This window comes from Alligator sinensis, unplaced genomic scaffold, assembly GCF_000455745.1.
Source record: "Alligator sinensis unplaced genomic scaffold, ASM45574v1 scaffold308_2, whole genome shotgun sequence".
Taxonomy (NCBI): Eukaryota; Metazoa; Chordata; order Crocodylia; family Alligatoridae; genus Alligator; species Alligator sinensis.
In genome coordinates this window covers 208,035-216,064 of record NW_005842082.1, presented here as the reverse complement: position 1 = coordinate 216,064, position 8,030 = coordinate 208,035, and positions in this window count along the sequence as shown.

The following is an 8,030-nucleotide window of genomic DNA, read 5'->3' as shown; positions in this document are numbered from 1 at the left end:
GCCCCCCACAACACCCACTGACATATACATATACCCCATCATACCCTATGCCCCCCACACCTCCTACCATGCACACACACACACACCATACATACAAGCATAAGACTTTATTTTTTAATTATTAGGCAATCACCCCTATGTTTCATAGTTTCATAGTTTCAGGGTCGGAATGGACCTAATAGATCTTCTAGCCCGACCCCCCGCCAGGGCGGGAGAACAACCCAAAAAACACAAACAAAACCACTCACCCTAAAAACAAAAACGGGACTCAAATGAGTCCAGCCAGGTAAGTATCCAGCCTCTTCTTAAAGATCCCCAGGGTAGGGGCCAGCACCACCTCCCTTGGAAGTTGGTTCCAGCTCCTAGCCGCCCTGACTGTGAAGTAGTTTTTTCGGATGTCCAATCTGTACCTCCTCTCCATCAACTTGTGCCCATTACTCCTTGTTATGCCAGCGGGGGCTAGGGGAAACAGCGTCTCCCCCAAACCCTTCTGGTTCCCCCTAGTGAGTTTATAGACGGTCACCAGGTCCCCCCTCAGCCTTCTCTTGTGGAGGCTGAATAGGTTCAAGTCCCGCAGTCTCTCACTGTAGGGTCTGCCCTGTTGTCCCCGGATCATGCGGGTGGCCCTCCTCTGGACCCTCTCCATGTTGTCCACATCCCTCCTGAAATGGGGCGCACAGAACTGGACACAATACTCCAGCTGCGGCCTGACCAGCGTCGCATAGAGGGGGAGGATCACCTCCCTGGCTCTACTCGAGATGCACCTGTGGATGCACGACAAGGTCCGGTTAGCCCTGCCAACCATGACCTCGCATTGTCGGCCCATGTTCATCTTGGAGTCAATAATGACACCAAGATCCCTTTCCGCCTCCGTGCTCTCAAGTAGGGAGCTCCCCATCGTATAAGTGTGCTGCTGGTTCCTACTACCCAAGTGCAGCACCCTGCACTTGTCCGTATTGAAACACATCCTGTTCCTGTTTGCCCACCCCTGTAACCTATCCAGATCCTTCTGCAATCTCTCTCTCCCTGCTAGCGTGCTCACCTCCCCCCAAATTTTGGTGTCATCAGCGAATTTAAACAGGTTGCTCTCCACCCCAACATCAAGATCGCTGATGAAGAAATTGAACAGCGCAGGCCCCAGGACCGAGCCCTGGGGGACTCCACTACCCACCTCCCCCCAAGGGCATATGATAGGAATAATTTAGGGGTTTTGTCTATTGTAACTGATACAGTGAGACTTGTAATATTGCTTTTTTGGTTTAAAAATTAAGATAGAAATTGGTCAAAATAATTGTTTCCTCTCCCTCCAAAATATCAACTTGTTGTCACTACCCCAATCTAAAATACATTTTGAGTAAAACAAAACACCTGTTTTTGGGCAGGGGGAAGATGGAGGTAATTTTATTGGTTTTTGTGTTTCCAATGCAGCGCAAAATATTGAAGAAAGCCCTTTCCAGGAAGTAGTCAAAATGTTTTACAAAGCATTTATATATTCTATTCCTCCTTTCCTTCATTGAATCTTCCTTAATTCTATGTATTTTATTGATACCCCAACTTCCCCTTTCTCTGTCACTTTTCTGAAATAACAAAGCTATCCATCTCATTTATAACTAAAATCTGGATATCATCTTCAGCTTAGCTCCCCCTATCTCATATCTCAACTCAGAATATGCCTAAATCTTGGCGATGATATGTATACAGCATTTCTAAGACTTAGATTTTCCTTCTCATCCACTAAGGTGAAGTGGGCCTGGATGTGAGATTTGCATTGCAGTTTGATTCCCTCATTTCTCTTCCTCCTCTTTATTCACAATCTGCATTTAAAATAATGCAAATAATGCATAATAAAATGTCCCTTTGACTCCATCTAAAATGCTGCTTCAGTAGTAATATTTCTTCCTCAAGTTGCTTGAATCACATCACACTTAAAACTTTTATGGATCCTTTAGAATCGTAGAGAAGTAGGAACCGAAGGAACCTCCATAGATCATCTAGTCCAGTGGCTACCAACCAGTGGATCTCGATCCACCGGTAGATCTCGGAGCCTCTTGAGATAGATCTTAGAGCCTCTTGGAGTTGATCTAAGGCTGGGGTGGGGGGGCTGAGTGCCTATGTTCATGCACTCATGTGCCCCAGCCCAGCAGGTCAGTCCATCAGGGTGGGAAGGGGCAGGGGCTAGATTGTGGCCCCTGTGTGAGGGATAGTGTAGCAGAAGCAGGAGCAGGGTAAGTTGAGTGAGGCCCTGGCTGGGTGGGACTTACCTGCTGGGGAGGTGCACCCAAATAAATTTTACTCCCTCTGCCTCAATCTGAGCCCCCCTCCTTCCCTTCCCACAGACTTACCTGCTGGGTGGAGGGAGGGGAGTGGTGGCAGCAGCACATGTTAGATCTTGGGTTGCTTTTAAATGCCAAAGGTAATCTCCTACTTAAAAAGGTTGGAGACCACTAATTTATTCAACCCCCTGCCTGAGGCAATATTATCCCAGTCCAAATCCATTGTCTAACCTATTAGCAAAATCTTCACAGTCAACCCTGAGACAATCGCAAGACTGCAACCTAACTAGCCACAGGTAAAGCAGAGGGAACACAGCAACCAACATCCTGCTGTTAGAAAAGGTTGTTAAAATATACTCAAGGGGAGTGTCCAGAGGAGTGGGGACATGCACTGTGCAGCACTGAGCACCTGTCTACAGCTCTGTGCATGACACACACCACAGATGCAGGCATTCCCCACACTACTACATCACTGTTCAGGGTGAGAGGGGTTTGACCCTGGGAGATCCAGGAACCAAAAAACCCATACCTAAAAAGCAGGCCAGTTCATGTGGCGGTAGTGCTCACCACCCAAAACCAGTTCCTGGCTAGCTAGAGCCATGCTCCAGCTTCTGGCAAGGCTCGCTGCTACAGGATCACCATGGCTGTAGCTTCCAGAAGCCCTCAGGACCCCAAGTAAGGCTTCTGCAGCCATCGCTGCTCCCCTACACCACCTAGGGCAACATGCTGCACACCAGAACAAGTGTGGCATAAGGCATTCCCCAGAAACAAGTAGCAGTAGCACACATTGTGCCACTGCTACTTGTCCCTGGGGAAACACGATCCCACTCATGGGGTCATGTCCAAGAGATCCAAGGAAGAGATCCATGCTCCCTGCCACAGAGAAAGGCAAAAAACTCCACAGTCCATAGCAATCTGGCCAAGGGGTAAAATTCCTTCCTGACTTCAAATATGGAAATTTGTCTGACCCTGACCAGGAATCTCCACATGTTAGTCTCAGCAGCCTTGGTACATCCCAATCAAAATTCCTAGCTCTGGCTGCAGCCAACATCCAATGTGTCTGGGCGGGCGGGGGCCTTCCAGTGGTGGTGGCAGCAGTAGCAACAGCTGCACCAAGCTTCCCCACTGCGCTCTGCTCTTCTGCACTGGGCTCACCTGCTGGGAGGAGGGAAGCAGAGTAGGGACCCCAATTCCCACAGCTGGCAGCCTGCATGCTCCCCTGACCCCATGGGCTCCACTCAGCTCTGCTCCAGCCATGTCACCCACAGGGGGGAAGGGAGTGCCAAACCCCCTCCAGCAGGGCTGGGGCAGGGGTAGTGGGCTGCAGGTCAAAAGTGAGGGGCACTAGCAGGGCTGGGGGCGGAGGAAGGGACTTTGGGTTGGGAGTGAGGGTCACTGGCAGGGATGGGGGGCTGCAAGTTGGGGGTAAGAGGCACCAGCATGGCCAGCAGGGGTGGGAAACTGTGGGTCAGGAGTGAGGGGCACCAGCAGAACTGAGGGGGCTGTGGCTTGGGAGTAAAGGACAACGGCACAAGCAAAGGCAGGGTACTGGCATATCAGGGCTGCTCAGAACCACACAGTAGCGGGGGGACAGCCACAGCTGATCATCTTACATCCTGGGCGGGGGAGAGCTGGGGCCTGGGTGGGGGCTGGTGCCCGGCAGGGCACAGCTCAGGCCAGTGGTGCACGCGGGGTCAGGGAGCACAGCATGCCTGGCATTTCTGCTTCTCACTGCACAACTACAGCTCCCGCACTCTTAGTGGGGAAAGCCTTGTGCTGGACCCAACTGCCTTTCCCACCCCCTGCGGTGCAGGTCTGCAGACTGGGACCAGAGGGAGCCCTACCCCCTGCTTCCTTGTGGAGTCCAGTGCAGGGTTTCCCCAGTGCCAGTGCAGGAGCTGCAGGCACATGGTACAGAGCTTCCAGGCACAGCCCTAGCTGGAGCCACGCCCCACTGGGCAGGAGCACCCTGCCCCCCACCTCCCGCCTGTTGCTGCTGCCGGCAGTGGGGGCTGTATGCCATTTGGGGGAGTGTGTGAGGGGTCCCCAAACCTTCCCTCACACCTACACCCTGCCCCCACAACACCCACTGACATATACATATACCCCATCATACCCTATGCCCCCCACACCTCCTACCATGCACACACACACACACCATACATACAAGCATAAGACTTTATTTTTTAATTATTAGGCAATCACCCCTATGTTTCATAGTTTCATAGTTTCAGGGTCGGAATGGACCTAATAGATCTTCTAGCCCGACCCCCCGCCAGGGCGGGAGAACAACCCAAAAAACACAAACAAAACCACTCACCCTAAAAACAAAAACGGGACTCAAATGAGTCCAGCCAGGTAAGTATCCAGCCTCTTCTTAAAGATCCCCAGGGTAGGGGCCAGCACCACCTCCCTTGGAAGTTGGTTCCAGCTCCTAGCCGCCCTGACTGTGAAGTAGTTTTTTCGGATGTCCAATCTGTACCTCCTCTCCATCAACTTGTGCCCATTATTCCTTGTTATGCCAGCAGGGGCTAGGGGAAACAGCGTCTCCCCCAAACCCTTCTGGTTCCCCCTAGTGAGTTTATAGACGGTCACCAGGTCCCCCCTCAGCCTTCTCTTGTGGAGGCTGAATAGGTTCAAGTCCCGCAGTCTCTCACTGTAGGGTCTGCCCTGTTGTCCCCGGATCATGCGGGTGGCCCTCCTCTGGACCCTCTCCATGTTGTCCACATCCCTCCTGAAATGGGGCGCACAGAACTGGACACAATACTCCAGCTGCGGCCTGACCAGCGTCGCATAGAGGGGGAGGATCACCTCCCTGGCTCTACTCGAGATGCACCTGTGGATGCACGACAAGGTCCGGTTAGCCCTGCCAACCATGACCTCGCATTGTCGGCCCATGTTCATCTTGGAGTCAATAATGACACCAAGATCCCTTTCCGCCTCCGTGCTCTCAAGTAGGGAGTTCCCCATCGTATAAGTGTGCTGCTGGTTCCTACTACCCAAGTGCAGCACCCTGCACTTGTCCGTATTGAAACGCATCCTGTTCCTGTCTGCCCACCCCTGTAACCTATCCAGATCCTTCTGCAATCTCTCTCTCCCTGCTAGCGTGCTCACCTCCCCCCAAATTTTGGTGTCATCAGCGAATTTAAACAGGTTGCTCTCCACCCCAACATCAAGATCGCTGATGAAGACATTGAACAGCGCAGGGCCCAGGACCGAGCCCTGAGGGACTCCACTACCCACCTCCCCCCAAGTCGAATATGATCCATCCACCACCACCCTCTGAGTGCGACCCTTCAGCCAATCTGCAATCCATCTGACCGTGTAGGCATCTATGCCACAGTCGCCTAGTTTACTAATTAGGATGGGGTGAGAGACGGTGTCAAAGGCCTTGCTGAAGTCCAGAAAGACTACATCCACCGCGACACCTGCATCCATGGCCTTTGTGACCTGATCATAAAAGGCAATCAGGTTGGTCTGACATGATCTCCCCCTAATAAATCCATGCTGATTGCCCCTGAGCATCATCTCGGATGCCGGCCCATCACAAATGTGCTCCTTGATGATCTTCTCAAAGAGCTTCCCCAGGATTGAGGTAAGACTGACGGGCCTATAATTGCCCGGGTCCTCCCTTTTCCCTTTTTTGAAGATGGGGACCACATTAGCTACCTTCCAATCGTCTGGCACCTGGCCCAAGCACCACGATCGCTCGTAGAGCCGTGCCAGGGGCCCTGCAATAACCCCAGCCAGCTCCCTCAGCACCCTGGGGTGGAGAGCATCCGGACCCGCTGACTTGAACGCGTCCAGCCCCTCCAGAAGCTCTCTAACCCGGTCCTCCCCAACCTGAGGTCTGAAGGCGATCCCCTCGCGTCCGGCTTCTATCACAGCAGGGAAGTCCCGGTCCCTGCACAAGAAAACGGAGGTGAAGAATTGGTTAAAGAGGTCCGCTTTATCCTCTGACGCAACCACCAGATTGCCCCGCATATCCTGCAGGGGCCCCACATTACCCGGCGCCTTCTTCATCCTCCCAATATATTTGAAAAAGGACTTTTTGTTATCCTTAATCCTGGACGCTAATCCGAGCTCTATCTCCGCCTTGGCCTTCCTAACAGCCCGCCTGCAGGCCCGAGCAGAGGAGGTATACTCCTCTTTGGAGATTACACCCCCCTTCCACCGGGCGTACGCCACCCTTTTGGCAAGCAGGCATTCCCGGACACCCTTGGTGAGCCAGGGGGGCTTTTGGACACTCCTGCCCGCCTTGCTTCTTGTCGGGATGGACACCCCTTGGGCCCCGAGTATCGTTTCCTTAAGGAACGACCACTCCTCTTGGACGCTGAGTTCCTCTGCCCTCAAGGACCCCAGTTCCTCTCCCACTAATCTCCTCATCTCACTGAAGTTGGCCCTCCTGAAGTCTAGGGCCACCACCTTGCTGCGGGCCCTTGACACTCTACGCTGGATGGTGAATTCCAGCACGCGATGATCACTATTGCCCAGGTGGTCAAGAACCTGGAGGCCTCTTACCAGGTCGTCGCCTGCGGCCAGGACCAGGTCCAGCAGAGCATCTCCTCTGGTGGGACTGTGCACCTCCTGAATCAAGTGGAGGTCCTGCAACTCGGCCAAGAACCTCCTGGAGCGGTCCGTCCCGGCTGACTGCTCCTCCCAGCAGATGTCCGGGTAATTAAAATCGCCCATGACAACTACATCCCTTGCTTTTAGTGTCTCCGCAAGCTGGCCTGAAAATTCCCTGTCCAGCTCCTCCTCCTGATTGGGGGGTCTGTAATAGACCCCCACCGTCAAATCCCTCTCGCCTTGCCCCCCCTGGATCTTGACCCAGAGCACTTCAGCTCGCCCTTCCCCTGACCCCATACTGCTGGCAGAGGATGTGTAGTGCTCCTTGACATAAAGTGCCACCCCCCGCCTTTTCTGCCTTCTCTATCCCGCCTGTACAGCCTATAGCCCCTAATGTTAACTGCCCAGTCATGGGATGAGTCCCACCATGTCTCTGTTAACCCTACGACATCTGGATTTGAACTAGCTATTCTGAGGGTGAGTTCCTCCTGTTTGTTCCCCATGCTACGAGCATTGGTGTACAGGCATTTAAGGCCTTGCAAGACTGTGTGCCCCCCCACCCCCTGATTAGCCAGACCATCAGGACCCCTGTTACTTACCTTTGCACCCCTTGCCCTGATGGCAAGACCCCCATTACTTACCTTTGCACCCCTTGCCCTGATGGCAAGACCCCCATTACTTACCTTTGCACCCCTTGCCCTGATGGCAAGACCCCCATTACTTACCTTTGCACCCCTTGCCCTGATGGCAAGACCCCCATTACTTACCTTTGCACCCCTTGCCCTGATGGCAAGACCCCCATTACTTACCTTTGCACCCCTTGCCCTGATGGCGTCTCCTCGTCTTCCTGCAGCCCCCTCCCCCGGCGAGTCTAGTTTAAAGCTCACTGTACGAGATCAGCCAACCTGGAAGAGAAGATACGCTTGCCATTAGGGGAGAGATGAAGCCCATCCCGCCCCAGCAATCCCCCCTCCCGAAAGCATGGGTCATTGTCAAGGAACCCAAGGCCTGCCCGGCGGCACCAGCTGCGTAAGCGCTGGGTGACCTCACCAATGCAGGTCCCATGCCTCTGTCCCCGCCCCCTCACCGGAAGGAGTTGGGGCACAATGAAGCCCAGCAGCTGCAGGCAGGCAGTGTCCACCGCTCCTGGGGCTGCAGCAGGGGCCGCACCGGGGTCTTCCCAGCCCT